Raw genomic sequence first — 13,196 nt, forward strand, 5'->3', positions numbered from 1 at the left:
AGCTCACAACATGTCACAATGCAATGTGTTGTAAGCTTGTAGATCTGCTATTTTCACAATTCTTTAAAAACATTTTGCCTGTAATGACATGGCCAAAATAGGGACTACAGGTTTAAAGTGGTTAAGCAAGTTGCCGCATTAGTATATGAGTGTGGCTGCACCACCACATTGAAAGATTCCATGTTGGTCTGATGCCATTAGAAAGCCAAACCCTCCACTGTTTTCTTACTGTGTTTTTCTATTCCTCTCTGCTTCATTCTACTGTGGCTTCCTGGGTGATGGACTCTCACACACACACACACACACACACACACACACACACACACACACACACACACACACACACACACACACACACACACACACACACACACACACACACACACACACACACACACACACACACACACACACACACACACACACACACACACACTTGCATGTTCACTGCAGTTGATGCTGTGTGTCACACTATATTGAAGGCAGGTCCAGACAGACACATGCACACAAACACCCACACTTAAACGTGCCTGCATGTCAGAATGTCCCCACCATGTCCCTGTATTGCCTTGGCTTGGTTAGGCAAAAGACAACAATCAAATCCTCCAAAAAATCAGCCAAAATTCACAACCCCTCCTTTGTAAAAAACAAACAAAAAAACATTAGCAATAGAGTTTATTTATTGGACGATTGTGTTAAATGTTACCCTCACATTCGTCATACCTGATGCTAATCTCTCTCTCTCTCTCTCTCTCTCTCGTTCACTCTGCCTGTCTGGTTTGTTTCTCTATCGTCCCTTCCATCGACTATATGGCTCTCATCCCCCAGACAGACCCTTTTACAAATAGCATCCACCCACCTTTCTCAAACCTTTGAAGCCGACGACATTCCCCCATAAGGAGGACAGCAGTGAAATGTCCGCCTCTCTTGTGCAATGACATGAATACTATATTTACTTTACTTTACTTACTGACAGAAATGTTGTGTATGCAGAGAAATGACCCCCCTCTTCATGCAGTTTGCTGTGAAATGTTGGTGTGACATGACTCCATAGACTGTGCTGGTAAAAACTAAACTATAAAAAGTAAAAACATTAGAAGCAATAGTAATAAAGTGGAAGAATGTGTAAAATGTGTACAGAATGCAAGTGTAGAAGATAAAAAATAACCTTATTTGTGTGCAAAAAAATAAAAGTACTGCAGGCTTAGAACTACATGTTGCAGCCAGAGGAAAGATATGCAGTAAAGATTACAGAATAAAATGGGAGAATACATTAGCATACAGGATATACAGAGTATACATACGTGCGGCAGAGTGTGTTCAGATGATTTGTAATAATAATCTGATATGACTAGGAGAAACCCAATGTTATGAAGTGTAGTGTTGTGTGTTTTCCCTTTGGAAAGACAGAACATTATGCACAATCTCTCCTGCAATCTCTCTCGTTTAACTCAAGCTCTGACACAAATGTTGGTCTCTAGCTTGTAGGGCTACAACTATTGATTATTTGCTTAGCGATTATGCTTTCTGCAAAATCATTTGCAGACAAAACAGAACAAGCTTGCGTCATGTCCACCATACAGATGACAAGGTGCCGCCTCGTAAGCCCAGTCCACACCAATGAATCGCAACGCAACGAGATGCAACTTGCAACCAGTTGCAGTGGTCTGAATTGACCTGTTGCAGGTCAGTGCAGTTTGGGGATTCAGTTGCAAATAGTTGCAATTGCAACTTTGTTGCGTTGCGAATCATTGGTGGGACTGGCCTTTAGACTTAACACTGGAGACTGGCAGTGTCATTCAAGGCTTAGACAGGGCTGGGGCAGTGTAGTAAAACACAGGTGGGGAAAGCTGTCACACAACAGAACATCAAAGGGCCAACCAGTGGGAATAGCCATGGCAACCAGCACACTACGCCTTGATGTCAAGAGGAAAGGCAAAACCACTCTGTGTGTGCCTCTTTTATTCACAATGTTCTTTGGCACATCTGCTTAATTGCTTTATAGAACAGATAAGCCGGGGGGGGGGGGGGTTGGTGGTTTCATGTTCTATACACATCAGTAAAAAAAAAAAAAAAAGTTCTCTCCTATTGCATTAAAGTGGAATACCACTGATTTTGACATTAAACTATGTCATTTATATATATCTTAGAGCTGTTGTGTGGGAATAAGGGGGGGGGGGGGTCATGTGATTAGTGACGGACGAAGCTGTAGTCTTTTTTCCCCGTCTCTAGGCAGCCTGCAGTCTACAATCTACAAGAGATTTCACCTCCAGTAGAAACTGCGCAGCTTGAAAATAAACTTAAGGACTGGTTAGAGCATTTCCAGCCAATTCAGTTATATTCTGTTACTACAAGTACTGTCTTGTGAAACAGAATAGATATATATATCATATGCCATTATAAACTACTAAGATTTACTAGCTAAATAAATAATACTAGATTTAGTAACTTGACGTTCACGTCAATGACGCTTTGTATTAAGAGTGTTGCTAGTATTAAGTGTTGGTAGTGTTAATAGAGTTGTTAGCATTAACGCCAAGACTGTTGTTGATTTTAAGAATTGGTACAGTTAGGAGTGTTTTAATAATTGTGGTTGATGGGGTAAAAATGTGATTGCTCGGGTAGAACAAGTTGTTGCTAGGGTCTAGTAGTAGTATCGCAAAAAGTATAAAACTTAACAAGAATAAAAGTTATAGCACAAACAAGCAGAACTTTATAAAGTTGGAACAGAGATTCTAGCTAAAAGCAGGGTGAAAAAATACGTACCCAAAAACACATAGCGAAGATAGTGTTCTCACCTTAGCGAGCCCACAATTATCATTTATCACAATGTAGTCAAAGGTCTGTAGTCAAACCTTGATGTAAAAATGATTCAGTGAAAATGGCTAGTTATTCATTTTGGTTATTTCCGCCGTGAATCTTCCTGGAAATTAAATGGAATTTAGCTCAAACTAAGATTTATTAGGAGTTATTGTACCTGTTATGAGACTGGATAATAAGTGGAACAATGCAGTTATGATGTTATACGATAATAAGTAATGCACGTCGGCATTAGGTTTTATATTGTTGCCAACTTGCGGCATTGCCAACTAGGTGTGCAAAAATAATAATTGATTGGTTCGTTTGGCAGCAAGAAAGGAAAAACTGATATTAAACCATCAGTACTGAGTTCGAGCAAGAAATATGCCTCATAAGGCTGTGACACTGTGGTAATTGTCTCAACATCACTATCAATCAAGTATAACCAACTGCTGGGGGCAAGTATGGTGTCAGAATGAAGGACAAGTTCTTCCCAATTTATGGAGCCTATTACAGCTCCTCTGTTCGTCAGCCTGTTGGAACTCATTAACCCCCTCCCTACCACCCACAACCCTCCCTCAGTCCCACTCTAATTATGGTGCACCTAGGAGAGTAAGAGGCTGCTGCCTCCGCTGACCACAATTGCCTGTATGGCCGTAAAAGTCTGAGTGTTCATTTAACTCTGAGAGTGTACAAATGCAACCAAATGGACATTTGTAAACTCTCAGAGTTACAAATGGATACATTAATTTAATGGTGTAGTGCCTCATGACAGTTGGCGAGGGTAGTGGTGAAGGCATGAGCCATTCACACGCACACATGCACACACACACACACACACACACACACACACACACACACACACACACACACACACACACACACACACACACACACACACACACACACACACACACACACACACACACACAATCATACAAATGCAGACTGAGACATTCATGCGTTCATATCAAATGTCAATGAGCAGACAAAATGTGCGTACAATTTGTGACAAGGGGCAACTAATTTAGACAAATGAATGAAACTGAGGCAGTTACTTAAAGGGAAGGTTGAAGCAAAACACAAATGTTCTATCAGGAGGACCACACCATTGTCTTTGCTTTGCTTGTTCTTTTATCCTCAGCTGCACAAAGACTATTGATTTATAGTTGTAATCGCTCTCTGTAATTTATACGTTTCCAAATGGCACCTTCATTTTATTGGCAGGACAACCCCAATCCATCGGCTATTCCCCCAAGCAGGATAAAACAATGGGCTAAGAATAGTTTTGCGCACGCAAGCACACATGCACACGCACACACACACACACACACACACACACATAGACGTGGAAGAAGAAAAAAAGACATCGCTGGAAGGAAGGCCTTATGGAGTAGTACTAATGACTGAAGGTGCACAGTGATCTCCCATGCACTTTGCTATTGTTTACATATACTTTATAACCCACTTTCTAGTTCCCATGGATACCTTTTGCTCGGTGATTCTCTCTACATGAGAGTGTGTGAGAGAATCACAACACAGAAAGACTTCATTCAATGCAGGCATAAGGTTCCCAGAGCATACTACACAATCTGACAATTATGGCCGACGGTAATTAAACTACTAGTTCTTTGCGGCAGACGCAGTTGCATCTGGGGCCCACCGTTTAAGTAGAATTACAATGCATGGATAAAAGCACTATTGAAACTGCATTTGGAATTCTATACATATTAAGCATGTATACAATTAGTCTTACCTTGACTTGTAGAGCAGAGCGTGTGACATTTTTTCTGCTACTACCTATGGAGAAAAGAGTAACCATGTTTAGGACAAACAACTGCTTCCCAGAGAGTACATACGCACTTAGCCAAGAAAGTAAATCTAACCATCCAATCGAAATTGCCAAAATTCTGACAAATAAAAAAAATAATAACAAAGCTTTATTTCAACAACACATGATGACAAGAACAATAGTGATCACTATTCTTCCTGTTAGCCCATTTAGACCTGAGGCCGGAAACAAATCTAAATCCTGACCTACGTTTTCGGGGGAAAATAATTATTCAAACGTTTTTTTTTATTATGTTGCTATATACTGTATATAGTGACAACTACACACAGAGGTGTTCCCAGCTTGAAAGACCTGGAACAACGTATAGGGGTTCCAGGTCTAAATGGGGAGACTTTTTCCTTGGCCAGACAAGGGAAGCTGTTGACAATGTACAACGTACAAGGACTCAGTGACCGTAGCAGGGAGGCATCAAAGAACCTAGATACCAAGTGCAGAAAGAGCATGTGTTCACTGTGACTCAGGAGAAATAGAGAATAGGACACTTCCTTCTCTCCTGTGGTAAATACAAAGTCATCAGAAACATACAGCATGCATTCCAAAAATCTAAAACCATGACTATTTTGGGGAAACAGGCAAACAGCGTGGCGATGGACTTTTGGTGTTTAATTCATATTCAATTCAATCACTAAGCCTTTTATGATTGTGAAACCTACAGTATATGGGTATTATGCCTTATCATGATGCCATACAATTGTGTTGGACACAAGCATGCTAAAATATGTTTTTACAGCATGAGGGACAAATATAACATACACATGTCGGCTATCTACTGTAAGTGCGCCTCCCCCAACTAAAGTGGGAAAATACAGTAGCAATGGATGTTGTTGTTGTTGTTGTTTTCCATTCGGATAGGATTAGTTTTACAGGACAATCATGTCCAACAATAAAGTAACTCTTGTCAAAGGTCAATTCACACATAATAAGAGAGCGATTCATGAAAAAGAGAAAAGACCTTCCTGCAAAAAGTAATAAATTCACACACTGCTGCAATAACCTGGGGGTCTTTTTACAGGGCATTTTACAGTAGGTATAATACTTTACTGGCAGAGGAGCATGCAATCTATTATCAAAAACAACACCAGTCATATGTGACTGATGGAATATATGAAAACAGTGACTGGAATGTTTAATATTCAAACTTGTAACTTGTAGTTTGTTCTGAATAACAGTTCATATCTCAATTGAGATAGTGTATATTGGTGTAAAGGAAGGTGGCTCACCTGGTAAGAGCGTATGTATGCATATACAGTAAATAAGGCTAAGGTCCTTCTTCCTCAAGCTGGCCTTGGCTAGAATCTGACAGGAGGCTCTTTGCTGCATGTCTTCTCCGCTGTAATAAAATAAAGCAGAAATGCTCTAAACATAATCAATCAATCAATCTATCTAACATAACATATAGAAAGAGCAACCAAACATAACATGGCACCACTACTCCAGTAAAATAAAGTACCAAGTAGCCTACCATGGTTTAAAAGTTACAGAAGAAAACTAATAAAAAAAATTGGAAGCTACTGGAAAGGCCATGGGGTCACCAAAATCAGTAGGGATGATCCTGCAATCTGCAATTAGATCATGAGATACAGTATTTTTATACAGAGATTTTGGCCTGAATGTGGCACTAGAGCAAAGGTCACGGGGTCACCAAAAAATGCAAGAATCTGTGACACATGAATGTGTTCAGGAAAATAATATCCACACAGTGTTTCATTCATTGATTGATTGATTGAATACTTTTGAATATGATTATTAAAAGTACACGCAGTACAACACAGAAACTATTTTTTATCAATATGCATTTAGCTGAAACGATCTAGAGTTCAGGCCGCTACTAATAAACTATCATTATTCTAAACATTATATCAAAAAATAAATAATATGGGGAGAGAGAGATAGAGAGAGAGAGAGAGAATGAAAATGGGAGGCAACAAACTGGAGTTAAAAGACCTCCGTCTTAAGATGTCACAGAAATGTAACTTACGTCCTGCACTACATGTGACGTTGTTGCGATTCATACCCATGTCATGGGTGGCTGTTGCTGTGTTGCATGTTCGTGTTTGTACAGTATGTTGTACTGTAGTATACTGTACTGTACCATTGAGATTAATAAACAGGTTTCTGCACAGCTAGGGATGAACGCAGCACTCCTTACATTATCTATAATCTAACAATAAAGGTCTTATCTAGTTCGACACACTTGCGGTAACATGACTGTATAGCTCATGGCTCGAGCTGACTCTAATCAATCAGGTTATTAATCTCAGCTGTGCCCTGTGTGTGTTCAAGTGGTTTTGTACCCTGAATGCGCACACACCCAGTAGCCTAATGTTTGTAAACAAGAAACCTTTCTATGGGCTTACTGTACATCCTCTGTGTTGCCCACAGAGAGTGAAAAATCGAGAAGGTAGAACACATAATCCTAAGTGTTAATTTAACTCCACGACTGCCACACTGACTGTTGAAACAGATATGCATGGCCAACCAGACCCTGGAGAGAGAGAGAGTTATGACCTATGGTTATGACACGCTATGATCTCGCCGGAGTCGCCGCAAAGCGGGCCGCTAGGGGCTATAGTTCCAAACAGTGGAACTATCATTGAAATAGAACGAGCATGTCCGCATTCCATTCTTACGGGAGTCAATGCTGCGCGTCAATGCTAGTGTCGTCACTCTCATATTAGACCACGCTGCGCATGGCTGGGTGAAACCAAAAAAGTCACGAAAGAGAGGGGTGCATTGTTACGGCGCACCAAACTTTTAGTTCTTCAAATACTTAAATGTACAAATTCGAGGGTTCTTTTTTATATTGTATGTTCTATAAACAATACACAAATATGTATATTTTTCAATAAAAAAAAGAAAACTTAAATCATGGCTTGGTGGGCGATACCCCTGGCACCCTAGGCAATTGCCTACTCTACCTATTGGCTGGGCCAGCTCTTGAAACGCCCCCTTTTGTTCCCATATATGGAGCTGACTGATTTGTTTGAGCCTAATGCCATGTCAACACATCAGGTTAGACAACACACTCCATATTTGGGCATAGCTGCATTGAGAACTCCTTATATGGTTATGGCTGAGTCATAGTGACATGAGCGTGACAATGTGGTCCGCCGGCCGGCCGGTCCTCCCTTCAAATTTGTATTTTATTTTGTATTTTATTTAGAGTAGCCATTTTATAGCCCCACTTTAGTCGTTATGCCAATTTATCCCTCCCCACACACAAATTCTGTGTTGTCACAGCTGTTGTATCCTACTGACTCACCTGCCAGTGAGGAGCCCCAACCGGGAGGACGTAGGGCCCAACACTCCCCGCTGACAGGTGCCGCCCCAGCCCGAAGGAGTACGTGCAATGACCAATATCACCCTCCCCGCCCGGCCCGACCCGGCCCGGCTTCCCTCCCCCAAACATGGGCCAATTGTGTTCGCATAGACACCCGACAAAGCCGGATCCACCACGGTGGATTCAAACCCACAACCTCCGTGGTGGTGGGCAGGGACTTTATTACTGCGCCACCAGAGTGCCCCTTAAGCCTATTTTAATATAGGAAGGATACAGTATGCTTGTTCGAAGTCCCATGTGTTTGTAGAATTTGAGCTAAGTGTATTAACAGATCACGGATTGCTTGTTGGCGCTGTTAGCCAATGTTTTGTTCCTTCTATGTTTATATATTAGGTACCTTTGATAATAAAACTGCTGAAAATGCAGTTATTATCACTATTACTTTAGTTATATCTTATAAGAATTTAAACAAAAGAGAGACCGCAGAAAATCAATCAACAAATGGAAAGTGGGATTGGAAAGACACATGACTTTGATTGCAATTAAAAGCAAACGTGTGCATGTGTACATGTGCACAAATCAGCAAATGATGTGCATGTCCACTCAGCACACACTTGTGCATGCTAAACCACAATTGCAATTAATCTCCAGCAATCAAGAATGTGTATACAGTATGCAGCATATAGGCTACCAAAGTCAGACCAATGACAATTCAATTTAGCAGACGTTTCTGTTATAATAATAATAATAATAATAATAAACTTTATTTATATAGCACCTTTCATGACATAAATGCAGCTCAAAGTGCTTTACAGGGAGAAATACAGAAATGGCACACAAACCAACAATAAAGCAAAAGAATATATATATATATATATATATATATATATATATATATATATATATATATATATATATATATATATATATATACATATATATATAAAAATAAAAATATACATGAAAACATCAAAGCAGTTTAACGGAGGCATAAAAATAAGGTACAGTGTCATAGAAAAAGATCAACTAAAAGCAAGAGTGAAGAGGTAAGTCTTGAGCTGTGCTTTAAAGCTATCCACGGAGGGGGCCTGTTAGATATAATGGGAGTTTATTCCAAGCAGTCGGCCCATAGAAGCAAAATGCTGCTTCACCGTGTTTTTTATATGACATTTTAGGTACGTCGAGTCGGCCAGCACTAGAGGACCTGAGTGGGCGATTTGGAACATATCTAGGCAGGAGGTCCTTGAGGTAGGAAGGTGCCAGGCCATTAAGAGCTTTATAAACAAGTAAAAGAATTTTAAAATCAATCCTAAAAACAACTGGGAGCCAGTGTAGTGATGCTAAGACTGGGGTGATATGTTCCCTCATCTTAGTTTTAGTTAAAACTCTGGCTGCCGCATTTTGGACGAGTTGTAGTCTGTCGGTTGTTTTCTTTGGCAGGCCAGAAAAAAGTCCGTTACAATAATCAAGTCGAGAGAAAACAAAAGCGTGGATTAACGTTTTTGCATCGTCCAGTGACAGATAGGGTCTAATTCGAGCAATATTTCTCAGGTGAAAGAAAGCAATCTTGATGACATGACTAATGTGTGCATTAAAGTTTAATTCAGAGTCAATAAAAACGCCCAAGTTCTTGACTGTAGTGCTACTTTCTATGGTCAAATTGCCGAGTCTACTTGTAATTGATTCTCTCTGCTCATTAGAGCCAATTATGAGAACCTCTGTTTTGTCCTCGTTAAGCTTGAGAAAGTTCTCACTCATCCAGGATGTAATGCTGGACAGACAGGTCAGTAGTGGGTCTAGAGCACTAGGGTCATCTTGAGCCACAGAGAGATAAAGCTGGGTATCGTCAGCATAGAAGTGGTAGTTCACTCCGTGTTTGGTGATAAGTTCTCCCAGCGGCAATACGTACAGGGAAAACAGTAACGGACCTAGAATTGAGCCCTGTGGAATGCCAGAGCAGATGTTGTGCTTGTCCGAATCAAAATCGGCTAGGTTGACGAAAAAGCTTCTGCCTATTAGGTACGATTTAAACCAAGATAGGGCCGTACCTGAAAAACCTATCCAGTGCTCCAGACGCTGTATTAAGATGGTGTGATCGATTGTGTCGAATGCGGCTGTTAGGTCAAGGAGCAGGAGGACGGATACGTTTTTTTTGTCAGTGGACACCCTAAGATCGTTAACTACTTTAACCAGTGCCGTTTCTGTACTGTGGGCCTTCCTGAAGCCAGATTGGAATTTATTATGAATCATATTGGTCTGCAAATACACTTCCAGTTGTTGGAAGACGATTTTCTCTAGGACCTTGCCCAAGAAAGGCAGATTTGAAATTGGTCTATAGTTACCCAGCACAGAGGGGTCGAGGTTATGTTTTTTGAGCAGGGGCCTAACTACCGCCGTTTTGAGAGAGTCTGGAAACACACCTAATTGTAGGGAGCTGTTAACTATATTTAAAATATCAATGATCACACTGTCCAAAACTTCCTTGAGAAAGGGGGTGGGGATTACATCCAGTGGACAGGATGAAGATGTCATACGCGATATGACCTTGCGGAGTTCCTCTTCATCAGTCTCACAGAATGATGTAAGGCCTCCCCTGCAGTGAGCTAGACCCTTACACCTGGCAGCATCAGCCGTAGTCGTGGTTTGGGTGTTTGTGCTAGTGGCATTATTAATAATTTTGGCTCTTATATTAGAAATTTTGCTGTCAAAAAAGGTTGCAAATTCATCACACTTGGCTTTGGAAGCAGGGAGCGCCTGCTTATGGGACTGGGGGGGGGTTTAAGATACGTTCAATGGTGGAGAATAGTACTCTGGCATTTTTGTTGTTGTCATTGATAATGCCAGAGAAGTATGCCTGCCTTGCTAGGCGCAGGGCTTTGTTATAGACTACTGTAGCTGTCTTGGTGTTAGCAATGCTCATGTTTAAGGGATATTTCACTTTCAAACATGTTTGAAAGTGAGATATCCCTTTAACATACAGTATTTGACTATTGTGTGTGTATGTGTGCTGTGTGTGTGTGTGTGTGTGTGTGTGTGTGTGTGTGTGTGTGTGTGTGTGCGTGCGTGCGTGCGTGCGTGCGTGCGTGCGTGCGTGCGTGCGTGCGTGCGTGCGTGCGTGTGTGTGTGTGTGTTTGTCCGTCTGTCTGTGGACAGCTAATCTCCGGCACCGTTAGACTGATCGGCATGAAACTGTGCACTGGAGGTCACAAATGTTTCCCTTCGGCCTGTTATGACGCCACCATGAGGCCGTTTTTTGCAAAACACATTACTAGAGAGTCTGTCCAAACCTCAGTGGAACACATTATTAATCAGTGATCTTCACATATTGGCATGTACAATTTTGAGGTATTTTTTACTTTACTGGAGTTGAGTATTTCCAATGTTCAGTACTTTTAATTCTAATCCACTACATGTCAGAGGAAAATATTATAATTTTACTCCACTACACATATTTGAAGACTTATAGCCTAGTTACTAACTTTGTAGCTTTTGATTATTATTACAAAACATACATTAACCACTTCAGCCCTATACATTTCGTCCATTTGAAAATAGCCAATCTACAAGCTTGTGAGCTTGATGTGAATTTTCTTCTTGTAGAAGAACATTTTCAGAAGATTTGAATACATTTTATATGATACCTTGAAGTTGTGAAACGGGACATTCTGCATAACGAGTAAGCCTACCTCTACTTTTGGCACAAGTACAAGTACATTTTGATGCCAATACTTTTATGCTTTTACTCAAGTAAAAGCATACTCAAGTTGAATACCGGAGTATTTCCAAATTGTGGTATTGATACTTTTACTTAAGTTAAAATAAATGTCAGTAGCCTACTTCTTCCACCACTGTATATAGTTTAAAAACAGAATGAGTGTAGGCCTATGGCGGGTAGGCCTACGTTATGACATGGGAACAGGACAGAGAACTGTAGCTGTCCGTGGTGCTGAAATGTTCATTTTCAATCTCTAAAATGTATAAAAATACCTCTTCTGTTGTCAGTGTGAGTTTGAATAATTTATTTTTTACCCTCGTTTCGCCGTGACATTTGCTCACATCGTCCCTGGGTATAAGCATGAGCAGATGCATAAATCTCCGATTCCAGCTTGTAAAAGGTCAAGTGATATTGATCTGGTTATGCAAACACATTACATGACATATTGACATAATTGCCGAATTTGTCTCTCCCAAGTTTACAAGAGTTATGTCGGGCATATACTTGGACGGAAGTTTCTTGTTTTCCAACTTTGTGTTGTTGTTCATTTAAATTAATGAGAAATGATCCATTAAATCGGCAATATTTGTCGAGGGAAACTATCAAAGGGCTTACGCATAGGAACACAACTTGTTCTTATGTTTAACCAAACCATAGTACAATCCGCCGTGTTAATTTTACTCGGAGGAATTTGCAAATGGAAACACATTGTCTCAGTTAAATGAAAGCGCCTGTAAGGTGCGCTCTGGGGAGGAGAGTAGACATAACAGCACAACTGTGTGTGTGTGTGTGTGTGTGTGTGTGTGTGTGTGTGTGTGTGTGTGTGTGTGTGTGTGTGTGTGTGTGTGTGTGTGTGTGTATCATGTGTATGTGTGTGCAGCCACAGGTTGAAGCTCCGGAAGACTCGCCCCAAAACACGCTCACCCCCATTTATTTTCGCGGACCGCTCGCCCCCAGCGGTTCTTGTGTTCTTGTATTTATTTACTCAGGATAAGTTTAGCCGGAATAAGGTTAGGTTTTGGCATAGTTTACTGAGGTTACGTTTAGGAATAAGGTTAGGTTTTGGCATAGTTTACTGAGGTTACGTTTAGGAATAGGGCCTAAGGTTAGGTTTTGGCACCGTTTTACAGAGGCTACGTTTAGGAATACCAGGTGGCGACCGTTCCGAGGTCGACGGATTTGCCCCCGGGTGACTGTGTTTTGGGGCGAGCGTTTTGGTATCCGTTCTCACGGTAACCGAACTTTGTCACAGACAACTTTCACCCGGCAGTTGGTTAACGATATCTTTCTTCTGGTATCCGCGGAGCTTGATGACGTTATTAGACGCTTTAGGCGATGGCTCTGGATCGTGCGCAGATGATCGCTCCTGTAAGGAACCAGTGAAGAAACAGAATGCCACCAGGTGGAGAGCCTGCTGTCAATATATTATAGCGGAGCTAAACTTCCTCCGTTTTCTGTTTTCCGCTTTTAAGCTTCTCTCTCAAGATCCTCAAACCCGGCAGGAGTTTTTTTCACCATGAACTGATCGAGCATAATTATTCTCGTTGTTG

The sequence above is a fragment of the Gymnoscopelus microlampas genome (assembly GCF_963454915.1).
Source record: "Gymnoscopelus microlampas genome assembly, chromosome: 16".
In the NCBI taxonomy this organism is placed as follows: Eukaryota; Metazoa; Chordata; class Actinopteri; order Myctophiformes; family Myctophidae; genus Gymnoscopelus; species Gymnoscopelus microlampas.